General features: G+C 39.8%; 2 pseudogenes across 1 annotated transcript; both read left to right on the top strand.

Annotated features, from left to right (window-relative positions):
• The first annotated feature begins 1,997 nt into the window (after positions 1–1,997).
• LOC105507657 lies at positions 1,998–3,383 on the top strand (annotated as a pseudogene). The gene has a single exon (XR_001001131.1). The product of XR_001001131.1 is annotated as an elongation factor 1-gamma-like (transcript).
• A 6,918-nt stretch (positions 3,384–10,301) lies between these two features.
• Positions 10,302–15,210, top strand: part of LOC105507693 — a 21,165-nt pseudogene continuing 16,256 nt past the window's right edge.

Below are 15,210 nucleotides of genomic sequence, written 5' to 3'. Positions count from 1 at the left end.
GATGTTACATGCCTGTAGTCCTAGCTGCTCAAGTGGCTCAGGCCGAAGGATTGCTCATGCCACTGAACTCCAGCCTGGGCAACAGAGTGAGACCCTGTCTCGCAAAGAAAACAACACAAAAGAATGTAATGGAAGTGTATAACAGCATATTAAATGTAAAAGAAAGAGGTTCAATGAGGATGGGTTAGAAGAAAATATCCAGACTGAACTGAGGAAAACAGGATAGACGATACAGAGAAGAATATAAAATATGTGAGGGAATGGTGAGAACATATAATGTACAAATAATTGGAACCACAGAAGGAGAGGTAGGAGAGAATTAGGCAGATGCAGTATTCCAAGATAATTCTCTCAAACTGACAAAAGTTACCATCAAGCTAAGATTCAGGAATAGCTCCAAGCTCCAAGTTCCAAACAGGATATATACAAAGAATCTCAAACCAAGATACATCATAGTGAAAGAGGTGACAAAGAAAAATAATAAAAGCAGCAAGAAAGAAAAGATGTATTACCTTTTAGGTAGCAGTAATATTGAAAGTAATACTATCCAGAGGAAAATAAATCATGTATGAAAAAGACATTTGCACATGCATGTTTGTTTATAACAATACAATTCGCAATTGCAAAAATACTGAACCCACCTAAATGTCCGTTAAACAACGAGTGGATAAAAAATGTGACATATATACACACACACACACATACATATATATATATACACACACACACCATGGACTACTAAGCCATAAAAAGGAAAAAATAATGGCATTCACAGCAGCCTCGATGGAGCTGGAGACCATTATTCTAAGAGAAGTAACTCAGGAATGGAAAATCAAATATTGTATTTTCTCACTTACAAGTTAGAGCTAAACTATGAGGATACAAAAGCATAGGAATACTATAATGGATTTTGAGGACTTGAGAGGAAGAGTGGAAGGGGGGGTGAGACATAAAAGACTACACACCAGGTACAGTGTACACTGCTCTGGTGATGGGTGCACTTAAATCTCATAAACTACCACTAAAGAACTTATCCATGTAACCAAAAACCACCTGTTCCCCAAAATGATGGAAATAAAATTTTTTAAAAACCTTTAACTTCTCAATGAAAACAATGGAAGTTAAAAGAAAAGGTATGTGAGCTTCAAAAATTCGGGAAGAAAATAACTGGCAAGAATTCTATAGCCAGTAAAAATATTCTTTAAAAACAAAGGTTAAATCAAGACAACTTTTAGACTACAAATGAGAGAATTTATCACCAGCAGATTTAATGAGAGTCCTTCAGGAAAAAGGACAATGATTCAGTCTGGAAGAAGAAAAACAAGAAGGAATGAAGATCAATAAGAAAACTGTAAATATGTGGGTAAATCCAAACTAATGTTGACTGTTGTGATGGCTGATTTTATGTATCAACTTGGTGGGATGAGAGGATGCCCAGATAGCTGATAAAACATTATTTCTGACTGTGTATATAAGGGTGTTTCTGGACGAGATTAGTATTGGAATTGGTAGACTGAGTAAAGACAACCGTCCTCACCAATGTGGGTGAGCATCATCCAATCTGTTGCGGGCCTCAGTAGAGCAAAAAGGTGGAGGAGGAACAAATTTGTTTCTGTTAGAACAGGGACATCTGTCTCTTCTGCCACTGGACCTCAGGGATTGTGGTTCTCAAGGCCTTTGGACTTGGATTGGAACTCATGATACCAACTCCCCTGGTTCTTAGGCCTTTGAACTTGAACTGAATTACATGACCAGCTTTCCTGATTCTCCAGCTTGTAGACAGCAGATTGTGGGGCTTCTTGGCTTTCCTGTAATAAATCTCCACACACACACACACACATTTGCACATAAATAAGAATATAGATATATATCTATATATAGATACATAGAGATATATAGATATATATTCTAATACAACTGTATTAAACAAGAATAACATCTTGCATGTTTGAAATATATATATATATATTTTTTAGCTTTTTCTTTGCAGAATCACCATGGCGGCTGGGACCCTGTATACCTATCCTGAAAACTGGAGGGCCTTCAAGGCTCTCATCGCTGCTCAGTACAGTGGGGCTCAGGTCCGCGTGCTCTCCGCACCACCCCACTTCCATTTTGGCTGAACCAACCGCACCCCTGAATTCCTCCACAAATTTCCTGCCAGCAAGGTTCTGGGTGAGGATGGATTCTGTGTGTTTGAGAGCAGCGCCATTGCCTACTATGTGAGCAATGAGGAACTGCGGGGAAGTACTCCAGAGGCAGCAGCCCAGGTGGTGCAGTGGGTGAGCTTTGCTGATTCCGATATAGTGCCCCCAGCCAGTACCTGGGTATTCCCCACCTTGGGCATCATGCACCACAACAAACAGGCCACTGAGAATGCAAAGGAGGAAGTGAGGCGAATTCTGGGGCTGCTGGATGCTCACTTGAAGACAAGGACTTTTCTGGTGGGCGAACGAGTGACACTGGCTGACATCACAGTTGTCTGCACCCTGCTGTGTCTCTATAACCAGGTTCTAGAGCCTTCTTTCCGCCAGGCCTTTCCCAATACCAACCGCTGATTCCTCACCTGCATTAATCAGCCCCAGTTCCGGGCTGTCTTGGGGGAAGTGAAGCTGTGTGAGAAGATGGCCCAGTTTGATGCTAAAAAGTTTGCAGAGACCCAGCCTAAAAGAGATACACCACGGAAAGAGAAGGGTTCACAGGAAGAGAAGCAGAAGTCCCAGGCTGAGGGGAAGGAGGAGAAAAAGGCGGCTGCTCCTGCTCCTGAGGAGGAGATGAATGAATGTGAGCAGGCGCTGGCTGCCGAGCCCAAGGCCAAGGACCCCTTCGCTCACTTGCCCAAGAGTACCTTTGTGTTGGATGAATTTAAACGCAAGTACTCCAATGAGGACACACTCTCTGTGGCACTGCCATATTTCTGGGAGCACTTTGATAAGGAGAGCTGGTCCCTGTGGTACTCAGAGTATCACTTCCCTGAAGAACTCACTCAGACCTTCATGAGCTGCAATCTCATCACTGGAATGTTGCAGCAACTGGACAAGCTAAGGAAGAATGCCTTCACCAGTGTCATCCTCTTTGGAACTAACAATAGCGGCTCCATTTCTGGAGTCTGGGTCTTCCGAGGCCAGGAGCTTGCCTTTCGGCTGAGTCCAGATTGGCAGGTGGACTATGAGCCATACACATGGCGGAAACTGGATCCTGCAGTGAGGAGACCCAGACGCTGGTTCGAGAGTACTTTTCCTGGGAGGGGGCCTTCCAGCATGTGGGCAAAGTCTTCAATCAGGGTAAGATCTTCAAGTGAACATCTCTTGCCATTGCCTAGCTGCCTGCACCTGCCCTTCAGGGAGATGGGGGTCATTAAAGGAAACTGAACATTGAAAAAAAAGAAATATATATGTATGTATTTTAAATACATATATTCTATATATATAGAATTAAATATATTTTTAATATTTATTTTAAAATGCAATATTTTAATTTAAAATGCATTTAACATATATTTAAATATGGTATTAAAATATATGAAATTAATTATATATTCTCTCTATATATTAAATACACAAATAGATATCCATATATAATTTAAATATATGCCAGCCATAACACAAAAGGCTGGAAGGGGAAATGGAGTTAAACGTTTGTAAGGTCCTTGCACTTTGGAAGTTAGCAAGAGTACGACTTTATATTAGGCTACAATAAAATGTGTTGTAAGCTCTAGAACCACCAGTAAAAACAGTGGAAAAAGTATATTTACTAAGTGTAGAAGAAAAATGGGATAATAAAATTTCTTAGTAAATTCAGAAGAAGACAAGAAAGGAGAGAAAAAAACTCGATAGCACAAGTGGGACTTATAGTCAGATGCTAAATTTATATCAGAATATATGAATAATTGCATTAAGTGTAAATTGACTAAACATTTCAGTTAAAAGTTATATATTGTCATACTGCATTAAAAAACAAAACCCAACTATAAGTTACTTATGGGAAACCTATTTAGCTGGATCTAAGATGGCTGATTAGAAGTAGCTGTGGTCCGTGGCACTCACAGAGAGGAATGAAAAGGGGAGAGTGAATTCAGCACCTTCAACTGAAATATACAGGTTCTTGCACTGAGACTGACTAGGCAAACAACTCAACAAATGGAGAACAAAGAAAAGTTGGAGGGGCAGTGGCAGCCCACCTAGGAGCAGCACAGAGCCAAAGGGACCCCCACTCCCAACCAAGGAAAATGGTGAGTGATAGTGCAACCCTGCCTGAGAAACCTTGCTTCTCCCATGTATCTTTGCAACCCACAGATCAGGAGATTCCCTCATGAGTCTATGCCACCAGGGCCTCAACTCTGATACACAGAGCTGTGTGGAGTCTTGGCCGGGCAACCACTCAGGCACACACAGAGACCCAGGAGTTTTACATATTCCAGCCCCAGGATTCCAGGCAAGGTGAGAAATCCATCCCTACATATCCCTAGGAAGGGGACTGAACCCAGGAAGTAAAGCAGTTAAAATTCCAGCCAGCCAATGGCAGGGGCTGGAATCTGCCTGAAACAGGTCCAAGTTCCTGGTGGGGAAGGGAGTTTGGATCTCTGTGGTTCAGTAGACTCAGCAGTTCCAGCCTGCCAGCTTTGGAGAAAACAAATTGTTCAGATGAGGAAGGGATCCCACTCCAAGGCAGCACACCTGGTCTACCAAAAAGCAGCCAGACTGCTTCTTTAAGCGGCTGCCTGATTCTGTTCCTCCTGACTAGGTGAGACCTCCCAACAGGGGCCTCCAGACACCTTCTACAGGCACACTGTGGCAGCAACAGGTCCCTACTCACCGTGGAGCAGAGCTTCCAGAGAAAAGAGCAGGCTGCAATCTTTGAAGTTTCACAGACTTCACTAGTGATACCTCCAGGTATAAGAAAAAACAAGGCAACTGGGGCCTGGAGCAGACCTCCAGCAAACTGCAGCAGCCCTATGGTAAAGTAGTCTGACTGGTAAAAGAAAAACTAACAGAAAACAAAAACATCACCAAAAAAGACCTAAAAAAAAAACCCCATTCAAAGGTCAGCAACCTCAAAGATCAAAGTTAGATAAGCCCATAAGCCCATGAAGATAAGAAGGAATCAGTGGAAAAAGTTGAAAACTCAAAAAGCTATAGTGCCTCTTTTCCTCCAAATGATTGCAACACTTCTCCAGCAAGGGCACAGAACTGGGCTGAGGCAGAAATGGTTGGATTGATAGAAGTAGGCTTCAGAAGGTGGCTAATAACAAACTTTGCTGAGCTAAAGCAGCATGTTCTAACCCAATGCAAAGAAGCTAAGAATCATGATAGAACAATACGGGAGATAATAGCCAGAATAGCCAGTTTGGAGGGGAATATAAATTACCTGATGGGCCAGGCACAGTGGCTCATGCCTGTAATCCCAGCACATTGGGAGGCTAAGGTGGGCCGATCACGAGGTCAGAAGTTCAGGAACAGCCTGGCCAACATGGTGAAACCCCATCTCTACTAAAAATACAAAACTTAGCCAGATGTGGTGGTGGGTGCCTGTAATCCCCACTACTCGGGAGGCTGAGGCAGGAGAATCACTTGAAACCAGAAGGCAGAAGTTGCAGTGAGCTGAGATCATGCCACTGCACTCCAGCCTGGGTGAAGGAGCAAAATTCCATCTCAAAAAAGATAAAAAATAAAAACCTGATGGAGCTGAAAAACACAACACAAGAAATTTGCAATGCAGTCGCAAGTATTAATAGCAGAATAGATCAAATGGAGGAAAGAATCTCAGATCTTGAAGACTATGTTGCTGAAATAAGGCAGACAAGAATAGAGAAAAAAGAATGAAAAGAAGTGAACAAAACCTTTGAGAACCATGTTGTAAAAAGACCGAGCTTGTGACTGATTAGGGTACCTGAAAGAGACAAGGAGAATGGAACCAAGTTGGGAAATATACTTCACTATATCATCCAGGAGAACTTCCCCAACCTAGCAAGACAGACCAACATTCAAATTCAAGAAATCCAGAGAACCCCAATAAGATACTCTGTGAGAAGATAAATCCCAAGACACATAATTATCAGATTCACCAGGGTCAAAATGAAAGAAAAAAATGTTAAGGGCACTCAGAGAGAAAGGCCAGGTCACCTACACAAGGAAGCCCATCAGACTAACAGTGGACCTTTCAGTGAAAACCCAGTGAAATTCTGGGTTGGAAATTCTTTCTTTAAGAATGTTGAATATTGGCCACTAATCTCTTCTACTTATTTCTTGGGCTAGGTGGAGACTGAAAGACTTCAAAGTGCTGTGTAAAAATAAAGGTAATTAGCAGTAACTGCATTATTAGATGCAAATGAAAGACTTTTCATTAAACAATATTATTTTCAGTATTTTACTGAAATGCCATTAAATTGTTTTATAAAACAGCAAATGGCATACAAAAAGAGTCAGTTGTTAAAAAGAAAAACAATGATGACACTGACTCAAATGTTCATCTGTTATGCTTAGAATCAAATGAATAAAATTGAGCAATGTAATATAAAGCAAGAAGATACAGCCTTGTATTATTAAAGCTAACATAGACACTTTTGTAACAGAAAGTGATGGTATCCATCCCACTGATGTAGTTAATTTGAGTTTTATGAGTTTTGCAATATTGTGTATGTTTAATTTGTTAGTTTGGTTTGGTTTCACAGTGTATTATAAGTCATAAAGGCAAGGAAGTTATATCTTATTTTGTTTGAATGTATTTTTTTGATTACACGACTCCTTTTATATGAGATTCTTAAAGTAGTCAAATTCATAGAGACAGAGGTAGAATGGTGGTTACCAGGGGCTGTACAGAGAGGAGAATGGGGAAGGTTTTTTTGTTTCAATTTTTATTTCACTTACAGAAGGTAAATGTACAGATTTGTTACATAAGAGTATTTCATGATGCTGAGGTTTGGAGTATGGATCCTATCACCTAGGTATTGGATAAGGAAAATATAATGCATATACACCATGGAACACTAAGCAGCCATAAAAAGGAATGAAATCATGTCCTTTGCAGCAACGTGGATGGAGCTGGAGGCCATAATCCTAAGCAAAGTAATGCAAGAACAGAAAATCACATGTCACATGTTCTCACTTCTAAGTGGGAGCTAAACATTGAGCATATGGACATAAATATAGGAATGACAGACACTGTAGGCTGCTAGAGGGCAGAGGGGGAGGGGATTTAAAAAACTACCTGTTAGGTACTATCCATATTTTTATGTTAAAATTGCATGAGGAAATGATGAAATTCCCCTTTCATTTAAAAGGGGAATGTATAACTTCTGGTAAGTTACATTTCTTAAGCATCCTGTGCATAATGCTGTAGAAAAACAATCATTATTTTCAGGAAAAAAGGTAAACAAAGATATGGTAAACATTTGAGTAAACCTAAACAAAAGCTGACTGTATAACTAAAATGCTAATAAAAATGTCTAATGTGTGGAGGAAAAGGAAAGAACTAAAATACTGGATTGAAATAGCATATAAATTGACGTTTTGATTTAAAGTGTCTTACAGCCTTTATATTGGCTTGGAAGAGGATAAAGATGCTAACTTTAGACTTTGTTAGGTGATGTTAGTATGATAAAAAGGATAGCATAGCCAATAAAAGAAGAGACGAGCAGAGAGAAAAATGGAATAGGAAAAAGAGCCAGAAGAAAAGGAAGATGAAGATGTGGGAAAAATAGAAATGGATCTGAATACACCAATAATAATAATTATTATTATCATCATTATTATTTGAGATGGAGTCTCACTCTATCACCCAGGCGGGAGTGCAGTGGTGCAATCTCAGCTCACTGCAACCTCCACCTCCCAGGTTCAAGCAATTCTCCTGCCTCAGCCTCCCGAGTAGCTGGGATTACAGGTGTATGCCACCATGCCTGGCTAATTTTTGTGTTTTTAGTAGAGATGGGGTTTCACCATGTTGGCCAGGCTGGTCTTGAACCCCTGAGCTCAGGTGATCCACCACCTCGACCTCTCAAAATGCTGGGATTATAGGTGTGAGCCACCGTGTCCGGCGTGAATACATTAATAATTATTATAATGATTATTGATGAAACTCTCCTCTTAAAAGAAAATAATTTTAAGACTGGATAACATAATCAAAATGCAGCTATATGTTGCTTACAAAGACATCTCAAAACACGAGAAGAAATACTGTTCAGTGAAAGAAGCAAATCATAGTAGAAAACGTGATATGATTCTAGTTATATCAATTTCAAAAATAAGAAAAGCTCAACAATCTTATTTAGGGATAACAAATAGGTGGTAAACTATAAATAAAAGCAAGGAAATGAGTACTGTGCAATTTGGGAGAATGGTCGCCTCTGGGGAGAGGGAGACAGCAATATAATGGGGGTCACACACAGGGCTTCTAAGGCTCTGGAAGTATTCTGTTGCTTCAGTCAGGGGATGAATACACAGTTGATTGATGTATTTTTATTCTTTGCACTGTAAACACAATTTTGTAAATTGTAACACATGATAGCATTTATAGTTAAAAATAAAGATTGAGAGGGGACTGGAGTCCTCAAGAAAAAATGGGGGAAAAATAGTCTTGTGGCAAAATGTATAGAAGCAAGAAGTCACCTTCCAGAGCTCCTGACAGCACAGTGCAGGCCACCAGGTCAGGAAGCAGATAATTTTCAATGGAAAGCACCTGCACATGAAGTCCCATCTCATGTGGACTCTTGTGTCTGCCGTCGCCTCAGCCTGTCCTCGCTCTCTGGGACAAGATTTGGCCATTAAGAGTACACATATACGAACAAACAGGATACTTCAGATGAAATTGTTTCAGACGTTTAGTTCCAAGCCTTTTGTACTTAGATTTGGGCCTTAAAGTGAAGAACTATAGAGCTCACCATCTTGTCCTAGACATTCTGAGTTTAGCAAAGATGTAGAAAGGGACTTGAATGATGCTTTGGGGCTTTCCAGCATCACCAATCATCATGGAAACACAAATCAAAACCACAATGAGATATCATCTTACTTGAGTTAGAATGACTATTATTAAAAAGACAAAAAATAACAAATGCTGGTGAGGATGCAGAGTAAAGTGAACTCTTACACATTTTTGATGTGAATGTCAATTAGCGCAGCCATTATGGAGTCACCTCAAAAAACTGAAAATAGCACTACCATACAATCCAACAATCCTGCCAATGGAGATTTATCCAAAGGAGAGGAGATCAGTATATCAAAGGGATACCTGCACCCCCATGCTTGTTGCAGCACTATTTACAATAGCGAATACATGGAATCAACCTAAGTGTCCACCGATGAATGAATAGATAAGAAAATATGGCATGCATACACAATGGAATACTATTCAGCCACATAAAGAATGAAATCCTGTCATTTGCAGCAACACGGATGGAACTGGAGATCATTATATTAAGTGAAATAAGCCACACACAAAAAGGCAAATATCACATGTTCTCATTCAAATGTGGGAGCTTAAAAAGTTGATCTCATGGAGATAGCAGAATAATAGTTACTGGGAGGGATAATAGAGGCTGGGAGGGCTGGGTGGCAGGGTGAAGAGAGGTTAGCTAATGGGTACAAAGATTCATTTAGATAGAAGGAATAAGTTCTGATGTTCTATGCTAGCATAAGGTGACTAAAGTTAACAACAATGTGTATGTATTTCAAAATGGCTAGAAGTAGAATAGACTTGAAATGTTTCCATTACATACAAATGATAAATAGGATAAAGGTAATGAATATCCTAAATACCCTACTTGATCATTGCACATTCTACATTATGTAACAAAATATCACATGTACTCCATAAATGTACAAATATTGTGTATCAATAAAAAAATAGGTAAATAAGTAAATGCCTCATACAAATAAAAAATTAACAGAATGCATTCAGTAGGAAAATAGAAAATGGTATGCTGATGATAAAATAGGAAATGTTAATAAACATTTCAGAAAGCACTAAATGTTATTTATGATGAAAAATAAATGCAAACAAATGAAAGAATTAGATCTAATCCCTATCAAATTGAAAAATATTAAAAAATGATTTTAAAACAATTCTTAGGCCTGGCAAGTAGTATTTCTAGACTCTAATATTCTCCCGGCTGGACTGTAATTTAAAACAAATACTTATGCAAACTCAAAAACAATATAAATCAAGATCATAAAATACTGATAACAGAGCAACAGAAGAGACAATGAGAATGAGAAGATGAGGGGTTGCAGTTTGAATGTAAGCCATGCTTTCACCAACAAAATTCATACATCCAGGATATATGTGGAAGGCTGGTGGGGTGGCCCACGATGGAGAATTACTGCATGAGGGTCTGCAGTAGGTGACAAGCATGCATGCCAGCTTGTGCCAGTAACTTCCCTAGTCTCCTAAGGGAGGACAGATTGTGTATAGATTGGTCGTTGGACCCATCCCTCAAAGATGCAGATGAGGAAGGGAGTGTTTGTAAGATGCAGACAATATATTGTTAACAACAATTTTTATGACTTCATTTGTATCCTGTATTAGAGTTTGGTGTGGGGAAGGCCACCCTTTCCACTCTGCCCATAATCTGGATTTAAACAGATCCACTTTAAGAGTTTATCTTAAAAATACAAAGAAAGGAGGAAAGGGTGTAATGATGTTGTTATTAACTCTTCCCTATTTAAAAAAGTCCCTAAGTCCTGTTAGTCCTCACTCTATCTTGAAATTGGATCACTTAGAGGAGAACCAGATGCTCCACCTGAGGTATATGATTGACTACACTCTCTTGAATAAAACCCCCCTTTCCCTTGAAAAAAAAAAGAAAACTGACTTGACAGTTTTTAGAATAACTGACCCAAATGGTAATTTCTATTGATATATAATCATTACACTTATTGTAGAAATATACTTTGAAATGAAGTATACTTTTTTCTAAGAAAAGTGGGTTTTCTTACACTCACATCTTTAAAAATTGTAAAATATTTCTCTTGTTCGTCTGCTACCCATTCCCCCACTAATTCTATAGAATTTATTATACACTAATTGTATGGAATTTATTATGCACTTAAGATTAAAAGTTTATAATAAAAATATAAAACAAACCAATAATGATTATTACTTCAAGTTTTAATAAATCAAGAAAATGCCAAATAAAAAGAAAATCTTGTTTTGTTTAATACTTAAGGATAGAAAGACAATGGTACCTGGTAAGTATTTCATTAAAGGGAACATGTGAGCCAGGCTTCACATTGGATTTTGAGCTTATTGTCCCCCAACCCCATATATCTTTTGGGACAAGAAATAAATGTGTTTGATTAAATGCATATGCACATCACTCTGAGAAAGAGGGGCCAATACATAGTTCCCGCACAAAAAAGGGCAATGATGTCACTCGAAACAGCGTGTGTGTCAAGGCCACTAGGACAAGGGGTTCAGGAAAGGCTTGGCTAAATGGGCCTGGCAGATGCTGAGTGGACTCATTGACTTGGTATCCCCAGGGTTGAGTGAAACATCATTCTGAGACAGCACAGACATTCATCACCTTGGATCGTAAGGAAGTCCCCATTCTAGTCACCAAGCAACCAGATTCTATGCAAGACATTCACAATGTTATCATAGCACACCTGAAACAGTTATTTTCCTTTGAACAAGTTACGGCAAGTTCTTGACAATCTGTGTCTTTGCTTTCTGCCAACCAGAAAGTTAGTCAACTCTAATCAGACACATCAACATTTTAGGGGCGCCCAAGTCAGGTGGATGAAGCAGTCTTCCTTCATTACCATCTTCAGTCAGTAACTAGTTTACACTCTGAGGAGTATTTCACACTCTCATTTTTTAAAACCCTTGGGAGTTCTATACTTTCAAAACTCTTAAGCAAAACAAGCAGGTTTGGACTCTGTCTCCCCACACAATACCATTCCAGTGCCTATTTCTCAGTGTTTATTTTCTTACCAAATACAATAAAATAAGCCATCTCACACTTGAATCTTCTATTACCCAGACCCTAGCGGTTATGTTCATCAAACAGCAATTTTCTTAAGTGATGGAATTAGCTATTTATGTACTTCATCCTCTTGAGTATTTTTTCTCATTGCCTTCAGACCAAATGTAACATGAATCCTCCATACAGGGAGGGGCATGTTTACTGCTTCAGCATTTTACACAGAGCTGCCTTCACCTCCTGGTTCTTGAGGCTGCAGATGAGTGGCTTCAGTGAGAATGTCATCCCACTGTACTGAATGCAGATCACTTGCTCCAAGATGGAACCCAAGAGAGGGGTCATGTACCTAAATAAAACCTTACCATAGTACAAAAGCACCACGGTGAGGTGGGAGTAGCAGGTGGAGAAGGCTTTGCCTTGACCCTCAAAAAAACAAATGGCTAGGAGACAGAGATGGTGTTAGAATAAGAGGACCAGTGACAAGTCACAAATCTTAGCAATGTACATGACCCAGCAAGAAGGACCTCATTGGCAGCTGGATCAGTACAAGACAAAGGGAAGAGTGAAGGCAGCTCACAGCAGAAGTGAGGGATGACACTGGGGCCACAGAAGTGTAAGTTGTAAATGAAAAGATTCTTTGTCAAGGAGTTTAGTAATCCCACTGCCCATGCTGCAATCACCATCCTGACAGAGGGAGGCTGATTCATAACCACATTATTGAGCCAAGGGTGACAGATGGAAGCAGAGTGATCACAGGCCACAGCAAGGAGTAGGCAGGCTTCTGTGCTCCCAGAGAATATGAGAAAGAAACTCTGGGCTATACAGTACCACATAGAGATGGTTTACCTATGAGTTAATAAGTTCTGCAGTATCTTGGGCATAGGGATTGAAGGAAGGCAGAGATCTAGTAATAACAGGTGACCCAGAAAGAAGTGCATGGTTGGTTTAAGGTGATAATTGGTCCTGATCACCAGGATCATCATCAGGTTCTCCGTCAGTGACAACAGATAAATCACTAGGAGCATACAGGTCATGTCTGGATCTGAGGATTTCTAGATGATTCCATAAGGACAAACTCAGTAATGATGATGATACTTTTCATAATTAGAGATACTAGCCCTAAGAAGAAATATAACACAGTTGAGTCATTCCAGATGCACAGGACTGCCTCTTCTGTAAAAAATGTTACTTTCAGCTTAAGGATACAAACAAACTATGAAACCAAGGAGTTTCTGGGTCACATCCATCATCCCCATCATTACTTCAATCCTGGATGAATTCAGCATTCCAAAGTCCCTCTAACAAGTATTTAAATGCCAGACACTACCAGGCTCTGAGGATACAAAATTGAATAAGACATGATTCTTGTCTCCCAAGAACTTATAATTTAGTTGGGGTGGACAGACATGTAAAGAAACAAAATACATGCTATAATAACCTAACAGACAGGATATGGTGGTAGCACAAATATGAATCAGTTATCTCTGTATGACCTGGTAAACCTTTAGAGAGGAGGTGATGCTTAGGCTAATTTTGACTGATACTTACTCTCCCTGGGGAAGACAGCACCCCTGGAAGAGGAAACGGTGTGCTCAAATATAGGAAGGCATGAAATCAGAGTATCTCCCTGAGGAACTTCATTAGCCTGGTATAGATGGATGCAAGGTGATGCAAGGTGGCATATGATTCCAAGCACGGGGTCACATGATAAGATTGGTAGTTTAGAAGCATTTGCCCTGGACATGTGGAAGACAAGCTGGAGGCAATGGAGCATATAGCTAGAGCAGTTTCATTCATTCATTCAGTAGATAATTGTCGAGTATCTACTTACTATGTACCAGGCACAGGTCTAGACTCCTAGTGTACGTCATTGAACACACCAGACAAAAATGTTTGTCCTTGCAGAGCTTACACTCTAATTCAGAAAGACAGAAAAGAAATAATAGATATAATAAATAAATATCATATGTTAGAAAGTGCTATGGAAAATAACAGATCAGGAAAAGGGAGACTGTTAATGGGGACAGCGTAGAGGAAGGCAGTGAGTTTTGCAATGTAAAATAGAGTGGTCAGGAAAGGACAAATGAGACAGTATCCCTTGAACCAAGATTTGAAGGAGGTAAGGTCACAATCCATGAGAACATCTCATCTGTGGAAGAAGAATTTGGAGAGTATAGCAGTAACTCTGGTCAGAGGTAGGCTAACAGAGACTGTAGCACTGAAGGCAAGCTAGAAGAGACAGATTTGAGAAATGTCATTGAATTGGATGCTAAAGGATTTCATCCCCAATTAGATATTTAGAATAAAGAGAAGTGAATAGAAAATGATCCTCAGGTTTCTGGTTTTGGTGATGGAGGGGCCCCGTTTACCAAAATAGATGGCCCAGGAAAATGAACATGTTTGTGAGGAAGATGATAACCTGTTTTGAAAATGTTGCCTTTGATGAGCCCATGTGATACCTAGGAGGCACTTGGATGTAGGGTCCTGACAGTCAGAAGAGATATTTGAGCTGAATATATGAGTTAAAGAGTCATTGACAAGCTTACTCAGAGAAAACCCACTCAAGAAAGAAGATGCTTTGGGATAGAGTTCCATGTGACAGAAGCATTTGACAGGAAAGAGAGGAAGAGAGGCTCACAAAGGATCCCTGCACTCATTCAGTATGTCAACCATGAACCCAAGTCATTCTGATCTGAAGGATGCCTTGGAGGTCATGGAGCCCAATGCCCTGTCTTCCTAGGTGGGGAGACTGAGGCCCAGTGAGGGGAAATGCCCCGTGACCCTTCATGCCAGCTCCATCACTCACCAACTGACCCACCCCCTGTTCCTCTTTTATGCCTATCCTGTTAAGAAACCTCAGGCCTCAGCCCAGGGAATTTTCTCCTCAGGGAATCCTTTACATCCTGCACACTATACGTTTATTTTGTTATACTTGTTTTTCTTTTATGATGTTTATTGTAATTGTAAAAACAAAAACAAAGCAAAACATTTTAAGTATGTAAGAAAGGTCTCCCCATCCTCCCTCAGCCTGTCTCCATCCCCTGCTGTCAGTCTCTGTCTTATTGCCCTGCTTTGGCTCCACAGCACTTACTACCTGACATTTTATAATGTATTTATAATTGTCTCGTACACTGGAATGCAAGCTCTAAAACTTCATCTATTTTTATTAACTTTTTTCTTTTTTTCTTTTTTTTTAATACTTTAAGTTCTAGGGTACACGTGCACAATGTGCAGGTTTGTTACGTAGGTATACATGTGCCATGTTGGTTTGCTGCACCCATCAACTTGTCATTTAC

Source organism: Colobus angolensis, unplaced genomic scaffold (genome assembly GCF_000951035.1).
Source record: "Colobus angolensis palliatus isolate OR3802 unplaced genomic scaffold, Cang.pa_1.0 Scaffold151, whole genome shotgun sequence".
NCBI classification, from domain to species: domain Eukaryota; kingdom Metazoa; phylum Chordata; class Mammalia; order Primates; family Cercopithecidae; genus Colobus; species Colobus angolensis.
Note: the sequence above shows the minus strand (reverse complement) of the source record. Positions and strands in the feature narration are given on the sequence as shown.